This window comes from Manis javanica, chromosome 18 (genome assembly GCF_040802235.1).
Source record: "Manis javanica isolate MJ-LG chromosome 18, MJ_LKY, whole genome shotgun sequence".
NCBI lineage: Eukaryota > Metazoa > Chordata > Mammalia > Pholidota > Manidae > Manis > Manis javanica.
The window spans coordinates 6,327,705-6,340,391 of NC_133173.1; the positions used below are offsets into that span (position 1 = coordinate 6,327,705).

Consider the following 12,687-nt stretch of genomic DNA (forward strand, 5'->3'; position numbering starts at 1 on the left):
GTGGCTCTTCTTATTTTGTTTTACCCTGTGATTTCCTAAGAATGACAAATAATAGGATGACTGTGTTGCTTCTGAACTTCAGAAACCTTAATTAAGATAATGAAAAATTTCCTTTGTAACAGCAAATTCTACCCCAGGACTACAAATTGGACCATAGTTAAAAGCAGAGCCAAAGCTTTTTAAAAGATGTTTCTTATACCTCCATTACCGAGAGAAAAACAATAAATAGCAAATATAATGAGAAACAGGGAGGTGGAGAGAGAGGAAAAATGGTATAATTTTTAAAAAACCTCTTGGCTTTAAAAATAAGAGGTCCAGTTGAGGATGTAGCAAACAGAAGTTGCTTTCTAGGACATGAAGACAATGAAGGCATTTCTCATCAAATTCTTCAGTGGGTGTAGTCAGGAAATAATCCATTTTGAAGTGGGTATACTCAGGATTTTTAATCCTTTCAATTGGATGTAGTCTGGTGGCCAAAACCTGAACCATTAATCTTAGCTCTTGCATCCTAACCAGACTGGAGCCTGTTCTTGCCCATGTGTCTTGCCTGTATTTCTCTGTGATTTGGCCTCCCGGATTGGAGATGGTTTTGCTTAACATTATAAATAGCTACTTACAGCTAGACTTATCCGTTTCCCCAACTAACTCCATTCTAACTGACTGTTACCTTGGAATTGGGTCCAGTGGGCTCTTCATGACTGACTAATAATCTTTCCTCTAATTCCTCAGTTAGAGAGGTATAGTCTGGTTCGTTCCATTTCCTTCTGTCATCTGTTTTATTCTCTATATCTGAGCACCTCTCCATGGTGCCCTCAGTTAATTCCATTTGACCATCCCATATGCAATGATAACCAAAGGCCATTCTTCACTTTAACGTTTAGTGTTTCCCATGTTCTCAATGTTCAGTCTGCATCCGCTGGGTCGGCCCCGGGTAAGAAGGGTTAGAGGTCTGCAGAGCGCTCCCCTTCTAGGCTGATCTTTTCAGGAGGGATAATGACATACTTCCATGGGAGCAATAAGTAAGAACTGGTGAAGAGAATAGTATAGGAAACCAGCAGGAGAGAAGAACAATCCATGGACAGAAGGGGCTTTGCGGAGGAATATCAAGAGACAGAGATGGTACTTAACTAGAGTCACGGCATTCTTTATCCATGTATGTGAGGAAGTATGGGATTCCATCCTAAGAAAGGAAAAACTCAGGCTTAGGTGAATATTTGCTGATAAAGTTTGGCAGGTAACCAGGGCTTTGCTCGCAGTTTATGCTATGAGGCAGGATTATCCTGAAACCAGAACCAGACAAAGACATCATGGGAAAACAGAACTACAGATGAATGTAGCTGATGAATATGGACCCCAACATCCTCAAAAAAATACAAGCAAGATGATTCCAGCAACATGTTAAAAGAATTATATACCATGAGCAAGTGGTATTTATCTGAGGATTATTCGGTTGGTTTAATACATGAAAATCAATTAAAGTAATACACTGTGTTAATAATAAGGGACAAAAACTACATAATTATCTCAATAGATGAAGAAAAAAAATCATTTGACAAAATCCAGTGTGATTTTATGATAACAATAGCCAACAAACCAGGTAATTGAATGGAAATGCTTCAAATTGATAAAGTCCATCTACGAAAAGCCCACAGCTAGCATTATACTTACTGATGAGAATACTGGATATTTTCTTCCTAATACTGGAAGCAAGTCATGGAAATTCCCTCCCACCATTCCTGTTCGGCATTGTACTGGAGGTTCTTTCCAGAGTAATTAGACAAGAAAAAGAAATAAAAATAAAAAGGAATTAGACAAGAAAAAGAAAAAGAAATAAAAAAGAAATAAAATTGGAAAGGAAGGAGTAAAACTGTCACTATTTACAGATGACAGGATCTTGCATATTCAGAAAATCCACAGAAATACAATTAGAACTAATAAGTAAGTTTAGCAAGGTTACAGGATAAGCTAGTGATACACAAAATCCCTATACCTCAACAATAAACAATCTGAAAAAAATAATAGCATAAAAAATAAAATATTTAGAAATAAATTTAACTGACAGTGTAAGACTTGTACACTGCAAACTATAAAACATTATAAAAAACCTAAATAAATGGAAAGATACCGCTAGCCATAGATCAGAAGACTTAATATTGTTAAAATGATAATAACACCCAAACTGACCTACAGATCCAATGAAATTCATATAAATTCCCAGATGTATCTCCTTCCTCCTAGAATTGAATTGATAGGCTGATAACACCCAAATTGATCTTGACATAGAAGAACAGAATTGGAAAACTCCCAATTCTTAATTTCAAAACTTACTGCAAAGCTAAAATAACCATACTGTATAGTAATCATACCAGTTCAAAGACTTAAAGGCTAGTAAATAGAATTGAAAGTACAGAAAAAAACTATTATGGTCAATTCATTTCCCCAAGTGTGCCAAGATAATTAAATGAGGGAAAGAATGATTTTTCCAAGAGGAGTTGCTGCAGCAACTGGATTTTCACATGCTAAAGAATGACTTTGGATTTCTTCCTCACACCATATAAAAAATTGACTCAAAATGGACCAAGGACCTAATGTAAAATCTATAACTATGAAAGTCTTAGAAGAAACCATAAGGGTAAATCTTAAGATTTTGAATTAAGCAATGGTTTCTTCATATCAATCCAAAATCACAACGGACAAAGAAAAAAAGAGAAATTGGAGTTCACCAAAATTTTTTTAAAACACTTGTGCTTGAAAAGCATATCAAGAAAGTAAAAAAGAAGACAACTTACAGAATGGGGGAAAATATTTGAAAATCATATAACTGATAAGGGACTTGTATATAGAATATATAAAGAACTCTTACAACTAAACAATAAAAAATTAGGCAAAGGATCTGAATAGACGTATCTCCAAAGAAGTTAAGCAATTCATTGATAATACTGATTCCCAGTAAAACTACTAAGGTATGTGTGTAGGGACGTGAGTCCTACGAGCATAAGGAACTCAATTCTGCCAATGACTTGAATGAGCTTGGAAGCAAATTCTTCCCCCAAACCTCTGAGTAAAAGCCAAGTCTGGCTGATACATCAGTTCTGGCCTTGTAGAGCCCTGAGCAGAACCTGCTGTATTTCCTCAGACTTCTGCCCTTACAGAACTGTGAAACAATAAATGGGAACTGTTTTAAATGGCTACATTTATGATAATTTGTTATATAGCAGGAGAAGACTAATCTTAAATAAAAAGGAAAGAAAAATTTCCCTAAGACCACACATTATCCTAAATTTATCAATCTCCTGTTCTTCATAGGAAACATTCTCATAACAATTCTTATACTCATTTCCTTATCTCCTGCTCATTCTTCCAGAACCTGGCTTCTGACCTTAAACTTCCCTTATAAAGTCTCTTCCAGGCAATCTTACTGAACCCCTACTTCTCATAATGTCTAGAAACTGATAACTCCCAGTGTTTTCTCTGCAGCTCTGACTTTTCCTCCAAGCTTAAAAACTATACATTTAATTACCTTTTTGACAAATAAACAAACTCACCACCTATTATGTCTTCAATCTTATGTATTAGTGAAAGGCAGGATCATCTATCAATTGGGCAAGAAACCTGTTGTGATCCTTCATAATTTTAGTCCCTTATCTTGGATATTGCAAAGGCAGCTCAAATTCAATATCCGCCAGTAGATTTGACCAGGTTACAAACATTAAAAGAGGGAGAAAGAAAGTACAACCTGTAATACCTCTTAAGGTCCAGTCTCAGAAGTATTGTAATGTGAATTCCAACACATTCTTTCATTCAGTGCATGTTCGGAGATAAACCTCAATTCAAGAAGTTGGGAAATAGATGCCTCCTCTCAATGGAAGATGCATCAAACTTACAATGAAAGGAGCATGCACACCAGGATGGCAGAATTTGGGGGACTGTAGTTTGTGAACGCCTAAAAGCACTCCTGTTTAAAATTAACAAACCACTGGGTATTTCCCTAACCTTCCCTCGCAGTGAATGGCATCATTCTCCATCTATGACAAGAAATCTAGCAATCTTTCAGACCATCTCTTCCTTACCTTCACATCTAGTCAATTTCTAAGCCTGGTGTTCATACTTAGATGTCTATTTTTTCATCTACATAGCCACTTACCTAGTCTTAACCACCATCATCTTTGCTTGGGATATTGAGATAAACATTAATTCTGTGTGCCTCTAGTCCACTCTAGTTTTGTGACCAGATATATAATTCAAAATGAAAATCTGTTCATGATACCATCATTCATGAACCCAATATTTAAATCATTTCCATTATCATCATCATCCTCAAATTCTATGGTCTCTTCCAGCCCAGGACCTTTGCACATGCTATTCTTCCAGCTGGAATGCTCCTCCCCTCCTGTCACTTGGCTCATCCTTAGCCATTCATCAGAGTTTACTTCTAGTGTCCCTTCTTAGCAGAGCCTTTCCATGGCTCCCAAACTAGGTAAACTTCTGTCATATTTTTCATATCATTAGGCCCCTACCCTTCACAACACATAGAAGAGCTGTTATTTTACAAATAGAGTTCTACTCATTTGATGAACGACTGGCTCCCCATGTAAATGATACATTCCATCAAGACAATGTCCAAGCAGGTTTTTACATCGAATGCCTAGAGCGATGTCTGGGACAAAGTAAGTATACAGTAATGCTTTGTTAAGTGCATGAGAACTGAGTACTGTATGAATGGCTGGTGTCATAGAGACCTTTGTTTATATCCTCTACTCACTAGTAATGTAACTACACAGATTTTCTGTGAGGACTAAAAGGGACAACAGAGTTAAAGTGCCACTAGCACAGGGCCTGAAATAAATGCTCAGTGTTCTGGCAACTTATGTTATTAAATGCTTCATCGTAAAATAAAGATCTAGAGAAGAACATGATTTGACCAACACAACACAGCTTACGGCGGAGTCTGAATTGCATTTTCCCATAGCAGAGCCTTCGTGACCTCATCGTGCATCTGAATGACATGCTCATGTTTCTATTTTGGCAAGAGTATTCTGACTACAGTGTGTGTGTGTGTGTGTGTGTGTGTGTGTGCGCGCGCGCGTGTGTGTGCATGGGTACCATCACCTTTCCCTTCTTAACAGCACTTTCGATGTGAGTGGAATCTGATGTCCACAACCTGACATCCCCCCAATGTCCTCTAGGAAGACACGGCACAATTCAAGTATCTTCATTTGTGAAGTGAGAATCATTCTCATTCTAAACTCACTGTGTTGCTCCTCAAATCAGGTCAGACGATGCACACGGATATGCTTTTGCATATGATGAGACACCACCTCTATTTTCTTCTACCAAGAGAGACAAGCCTGACTGTGCCTCAGAAATGCCTTAGGCGGCAAGCCAGCTGGTAAAGGGCTTTGCTTCTGTCCCAACACCTGTGCACGCTGCTTTACTAACTTTGTTTGCTCTGACTCCACGGCAAGGGCTTCTGAACTCAGGGGTGTTTTACCAGAAACCGAAATAATCAGAAAGCATTAGAAAGAGGTCTATGGGGGCAGCAGGAGTCTGTAATTCGTGATTTCTAGTTTCTGTGATTTGACAAAAACAGCTGCCTGGCTGACAGCCTGGGGAGGGAACCTTTCTCAGGCCTGTTCCCTGGGCATCACGCCTCGCTGTTTACTTCTGTCCTCCACCTGTGACAGCAGGGGCCAGCAGAACTGGTCCGAGCTGCCCAAGGGGTTTCGGAAGCTTTTCCCTCCCATAATTACGGTTATCCATCCTAGAATCTTCCTACCTGGGCAGACCAGAGAGCCAATTCTAATGTCTTCACCCAGGGAGGATTTTCTCTCCCACATTTGGCTTTTTCTCTCTTTATTTTTAAAGGGAAAGAAGCATTACCACCTAGTTAAATCAAGGGTCAGTGTTACACACTGTATCGGTCCCGCCGCCCAACCTGAATATTAAATCCCTGACTTCCAAAGTGACGGCACCGGGGAGCTAATTAGGGTTGGATGAGGTCAGGACAGTGCGCCTCATGATGATATTACTACCCTAAAAAGAGATGCCAAGAAAGAAACCCCCCTCCGCATGCACACACAGAGGAAAGGTCTTGTGAGGACACAGCGAGATGGTAGCTGCCTGCAGATGGAAAGAAGAGGTCTCAGAATGAAACCTATTTTTCTAACACCTTGATCTTGGACATCCAGAGCTGTGAAAATATACATTTCTCACATTAAAGCCACCCAGTTTCTGGTATCTTATAACGGCAGCCCTAGCAAACTATGATGCAGGCCACCATCCCATGAAAGAGACATGAAAAGATGTCACTCTTGTTACCTCAGAAGCAGCTGCGGCTACTACTTAGTAAATCAGGTGAAATGTCATTCTGTCGCCTCTGGTGGGTGGCCGGAGCCAGGGGGCAGGCGTTCTTTCATTAGCACCTCTCTTGCCTTACCAAGTTCAAGTTTCTGTTCATTCAAAGTCCCCCTTGGGCCTTCAAAATAACATCAGGCTCCAGCAAGGGGCCAGTACAACCAGTAGTGATTTTTGCCAATTTCTGATCTTCCGCTGGTGCTAACTTTTGTTACTGCTTATATTGGTCTCTTTGTCTTTTGGATCAAAGAGATCCTGGGGATAGAAGCTTGAGGTATGAGGACAAGTAGATGGAACAATTCCTTAGTTTCTGCAGTTAATTCTTAATTCCACCCTTAAACTCAGCTCTCCAAGAATGTGGGGCCAACTGGAGCTGCAATCCCCTTAATGTATATTTTGGAGCTTTTATTTGTTTTTCCAAACATGATTAGAGAATTCTCTTCTTTCCTGCAGACTGGGGACTTTGAGAAAACCTCCAGAGTTACAAATTGCCCAGCAAGAATGAAAGATCCATGTCAAAACTTCGTGTAACTCAGCTCTCACCCAACCTTCTCAGACCTCAAGACTCCATGTTTGTAAAATGAGAAGATTCAACAATCTTTTACCTGAACAGTATGTTCTCTCTGAAATAAGTGGGACTCTACATGTTTCCCAACCTCTTTATGACTTGGGAAGGGATTTTCAAATACATCTTTGTCTACATCAGTGGTTCCCAAAGTGTAAACCAGCAGCACCTCTAGGGAATTTCTTGGAAATGCAGAATCTCAGGTTTCACCCCAAACCATCTAGATCAGAAACTCTGAGAGAGGAATCCAGTGAGCTGTGTTTTAACAAGCCCTCTTGGAGATTCTGATGTACATTCCACCTTGAGAACCCCGGCTTCCAACAAGCTATATATATAATTAACCTTATTTTTAGGCCCCTTTATAAAAACAAGGAACCATGTAATGTAATCTCATCCCTTTTGCCAGGGTGATTGGCTCAGTTGGGTTCAACTGTTTTGAAGCTTGTCACTTTGATCCGTATTTGGTGAACCAGATATCTCTTCTCTCCCCTCGAATGTGAATGAGGAAGCTGAGGTCTGGATTGCTGCTCTTAGCCGTCCTGCACCATGAGGGAAGCCAACCTGAGGACAAGGCCCACCATGGAGAAATGCAAAAGGAAAGAACTGCAGAAAAATGGACCTAGAGTGATGCAATCATGCTGTAAATGAAACTGTTGCTAGATTCCTAATGAAGTAACACAATAAATTATTTTTATCCCTTAGCCATTTAAAGTTGGATTTTCTCCTATTTGCACCCCAAAGCATCCAGACTAAAATGATATCAGAGAGTCCAGTTGGGAGGCTCTTGTACAACCCAGGAAATGTTCAGTGGTGGCTTACAGCAAGGGGTTGATGCAATTGGGAATGAAGACAAGTGGTAAGTTCCTCCATACTTGGAAATAAGAAATTATGGGGCTTAATGTTAAGTAAGAAAAGGGGTCGAGACTACTGTAACAATCAGGAACAGAAAGAAACCCCAGGACTTTTGATCTGGGGAGACTCACTGTTATTGCTCCTCTCCCGCCCCCCATCATTTATCCTACTCCATTCACACATTTGTTTTATTATAATCCTCTCTCTTCGTTTGTCTTCAACCCTTTCTTCATATCTCAACCTACCCTTTATCCATTTCTGGCCCAGAGTTTTAGGTACCCCTTCTCAGATTTACTCCCCACCCCATCAGTAAAAAGAGTCAAGGAAACACAGATGAATAAAACCTTACAATCTCACTTATTAATTCAAAGAATATCCTTTCTGTTAATTCGTTAATACAAAACTAATTGTCTTTGAGCACACGAAGCGCTGAGTACACTGAGAATGAAAAAGAAACAAGCCTGAGCTCAAGATTTCCCAAGGTTAAGAACGAGTGTCAGCAGCCCTCCCCTCTACAGTGTCAGACAGTAACTGTCTTCAGCCTTGGGGGCTGTACAATCTCTGCTGCCCACTCAGCTCTGCCACTTAGGGTGAACCCAGCCATAGACAATATGTAGATGAATGAGTGTGGGTGTGTCCCAGTAAAATGTTTTTTTTACAAAAACAGGCAGCGGGCCAGAATTGGCCCATGGGCCAGAGTTCACTGACTGCCAATCTAGATGGACATCTAATAAGAAAATGACAAAATAGCCTAGTGGTTTATTAAGAGAGTGCTTTCAAAGTTAACTGAGCCCTTATACTTTGCTTGAGGGCATCATTTATAAGCTGAGCAAGTGTTTTCATGCTTGCTTTGTTCCTGTCCTTGCACCTAGGCATGCTCTGAGTTGAGGATGGAGCTTCTGGAAACATTGCCCTTCTACAGGGCTCACTCAGACACCAAACTTCTAAAGACTTACTGAGAAATTAGTCTACCTAACCAATCAGAAAGCACCTATTAAAAAGGATATACAAGAAAGTTTTGTTATTTCTCATTACATTCAAGTTAGAAAATAGTGGAATCAAATTATTGTCTTCACTCTCAGTTGGGCCTGCTCCCCCTTGTCCTGGGAGACCGGGACCTCAGCACTGCCCTTCACATACCCAAACCCTATAACGCATTTACAGATAAATTTAGAAAGCCCTGAACTCTTCACAATATTGAATCTCTATAAGAAATGTGCCTTTCTCTTTTTTCAATTTTTCTTTTATGCCTCTCAGAAGAGTTTTGTCATTTTCTTCCAACAGACACTGAACATTTCTCCAGTTTATTCCTAGATAGTCCATCTTTTCTGTGGCTCTTGTAAATGAGATCTCTCCTGAATTTAATTTTTTAACTTTACTGTTTGTATCTAGGAAGCAATTCATTTTTGTATATTATTTTTTTATCGAGACAGTTCATAAAAATTATCTTACTGTTAAGATACTTTTTCATTTGATGCTCTTCCTAAGTACAGCCATATCATGTCAAATATTAATAAATTTGCCTCTAGTTTTTAATATTTGTAGTTCAACTTTACTTCTTTTCCTACTCCACTAGTTTATACTTTTGAAAAAATTTAAGTATAAGGTGGTTTATTCTTTATTTTAATGGTAACAATTCTTGTATTTCACTCATCTATCATGATATTTATCTTCCATTTAATATGCATATCAGATTAAAGATTGACAAATATATTTGTAATTTATTAAATTTTTATTGGTAAAAATAAAGAATTGGTAAAAAATAAAGAACCCTTGAATTTAGGTGATTTAATATAGCAAAAATTATTTCTCAAATCAGTGGAAAATGTTGGATTTTTCAAATAAATAGTACTAGTGGAATATTATCCATCAGAAGAAAATATATTTGGACCTCTATTTTATACCGTTTCCCAAAGGAATTTCCAGAGAAACGAACACTCCAGTGTAAAAAACTACAATATTGATGATAAACTTTGTGATTAACAAAGTCAATAGACGGCAAAAAATAGATTTTTACTAAAACATTTTCAATGCAGATGCCAGAGCTAGCAAATAAAAGGTTCATGTTTATAATGCTCAAAGAACATTTATAAACTCACTAGAAAAAAAATATACAGTATCCAATAGAAAAGAATGGGCAAAAGGTATAAAAAAATAAATAAATTCGCAAAGAATATACTCAAATGGCCAACATACAGGAGAGACTTAAATTCCCTAGCAGACAAGGAGAAATGAATCTAAATCATAAGAAGATGTTTTTTATAATTATTAGATAACAAAAGAGAAATAACAGGACCAAGTATGGTGTGGGATGCAGGTAGAGCACACTTGTGTTCATTGTGCAGATTTGAACAGGTGCAGATTTGAATTGCTGCAGATTTGAATTGCTGCAGATTTGAATTGCTGCAGATTTGAATCGCCACAGTTCTTTGGGAGAGCAATCTGGCAGCATTTATTAAATTTCAAAATGCATGGGTTCTTCAGTCTAGTCCTCTTAATCCTGGGCATCTGTTTCTTGGTGATAGAACACTGATACTGTCCACCACCAGATCTCTGCTTCAAGACTGACCCACTCATTCCTCAGGTTGTTGGGAGTGGTTCCATAAGTGAGGAAGATCGCTGTGTAACACAGGAGTATGTGACAGGGATCAGACTTGACCGGCTTGTAGAAGGCGGTGGACACATCTGGTCCCTGACATCTGCTTTAGAGTCTGAAGTCACTATAGGTCAGCCAGAGCAATAGTCAGAAGTGAAAGCTGGGCAGGACAAGAGGAAGGGTGCACTGGGGCTGGGAGGATGCATAGCAGTGCATGAAGACAAGCTGGAGTCCAGGTTTCTCGCCACCTTCAACCTCAGTGCCATGGGGCCTGCAGGAGAAGATGGTGCCCTTCATCGTGGTCCTGCATACGCACTTGACACAAGACTGAGAGAAACTACAGAAGTAGATGGGGTAGGAGTTGGAGGAATTATGGATCCATGCACTAACCAATCAGGTGAGCTGGTAGGTTAGCAAAAATGTGCACAGGCTACCTGTGTCTGCTGCCCTATACTGCCTTTCAGACGTGCGAGAATGGCTGCCCCTCTGCGGCTGCCTTCCAAATTTCACACAGCTTGTTTGTATGTCCCGCACCAACACAAAGCAATCCAGGGAGGGGGATTCTGGACAATGTAGTTCCAGCCTCGCTAAATTAATACCTACCAAGGCTCTGCAATAATTCCCAATGAAGTTGCTCTCTAGGAATTACCCTCCGCTTTTTTTTTCCTTTAATTAAGGCGAGGTAACAGCAAGTACATCCTACAGGATGAAATTTAGAGTACATAGCAATCCCAGATTGGAATTCCAGAAGATATAGGAGAAGGGTTAGGAGGTAGGCATGTACAGGAATTGAATCAGACTAGCATACGGCCGTAATAAAGAAAGAAGTCCTAGTTCTAATGAATGACCGGGGAGAGGCAGACTCCCAGGAGGGGGTGGAGAAAGTAAGAATGAGTTAGTGTGGACCCAGCCTGTAGGTTAGGCTTCCGCAGGTCCTTCGGTAGTTTGGAGCCCCTCGGAGGGCAGAGCTTGGGCTTCGCCTATGGGAGCGGAGGGTCACTCTGATGACCTCCGGTCACTCCTGTGGTCACCGCCCTGGTCGGCCTTCTTGAATGGTCAGCGACCACAGGAGAATTAATTCACTTCCTCAGTTTTAGGCGGTAAGAAGCACTAGCCCCAAGTGCAAGCAGAGCCTTCAAGGGAACAGCCTAATTGCCCTGCTGCTGCTGTCACGAGGGGGTAAAACGCCCTCCGCCCTTCAACCTGCAGTCGTTTCCTCACTTTCTCCTCTTTTCTTCTCATTTTCTTTCTTTTGAAATTTCACTTCCTTGTTTCCAAACTGTATGCCTATTTTTTTTTTTTTGCTCCAAACCCCATATGATAATGACAACAGAGTAAAACGTTCTTGAAATTATGTTTATTTTTTCCAGCTTTATTGTGGTATTTTGGGCATATGACGTTCTGTAAGTTTAAGGTGTACAATGTGATGATTTGATGGTGGCAATATTACAAGGGGTTCACCACTGCATCCTTCCCCTCACATGGTTACCACTGTGGTGGCTGGGGCAGGGGTGTTACGGGGAGAACATTGAAGCCCTACTCTTAGGGCAGCGTTCAAGTGTGTAACACAAGGTTGTTAATTATAGTCATCGCGTTGTCCCCTAGGACCCCGGAACTCATCTTATATCTTATATCTGGAAGTATGTATCCTTTGATTTCCTTTCTAGCACAATGGAGAGATTCTTCAAATGTCTGGATGCTTTTTAAATACTGGTTTCTATTTTGGGAATTCCATAGTAGTTTTCATACAAATTATTCAGAGAACGTGACCCATATTATTTTAGGGTGTGTTGAGGATTTTTCGTGGCCTAATAGATGGTCACTATTGGTAGACATTCCATAGAGGCTTGAAAAGACATTGTCTTTCACTGTCCAGAAGGGGAAGATATTTCTGTATTGGGTCTGCCTTTTAAGTTTCACTTCAAGTTCTCTATATAACTTAAAAAATTTATCTACTGGTCAGTTGTGACATGAGAGAGAAGTTAAACTCTGCTAGTTAATATTTCTCTCTCTTTCTTTTTCTGTTATTGCCTATAAATGTTGGTTATTCGTATTAATTATTTTGTTATTTGGTGCATGAAGACTCATTTATGTGATTGTTCCCTTTATTATCATAAAGCTCTTGTCGTTTATTTGTGTGTCTTGGAGTTAGCTTTAATATGTCTTTTGTGATCTCTGATTTATGTTTTGTCTGCATTTGCCTGGTGTGAACTTAGTCTGTTTTTTCACTTCCAACCCATCTGAGCCCATTTCAGATATGTCTCACATACACAGCATGCTGTTAGGTTTTATTTTTTGTTATAACCTAAGTCTTTTTTTT

General features: G+C 39.7%; 1 protein-coding gene across 1 annotated transcript in view; it reads right to left on the reverse strand.

Annotated features, from left to right (window-relative positions):
• Positions 1–12,687, reverse strand: part of AGBL1 (AGBL carboxypeptidase 1) — an 822,820-nt gene that overhangs the window by 70,736 nt on the left and 739,397 nt on the right. The gene's annotated exons all lie outside the window — the stretch shown is intronic.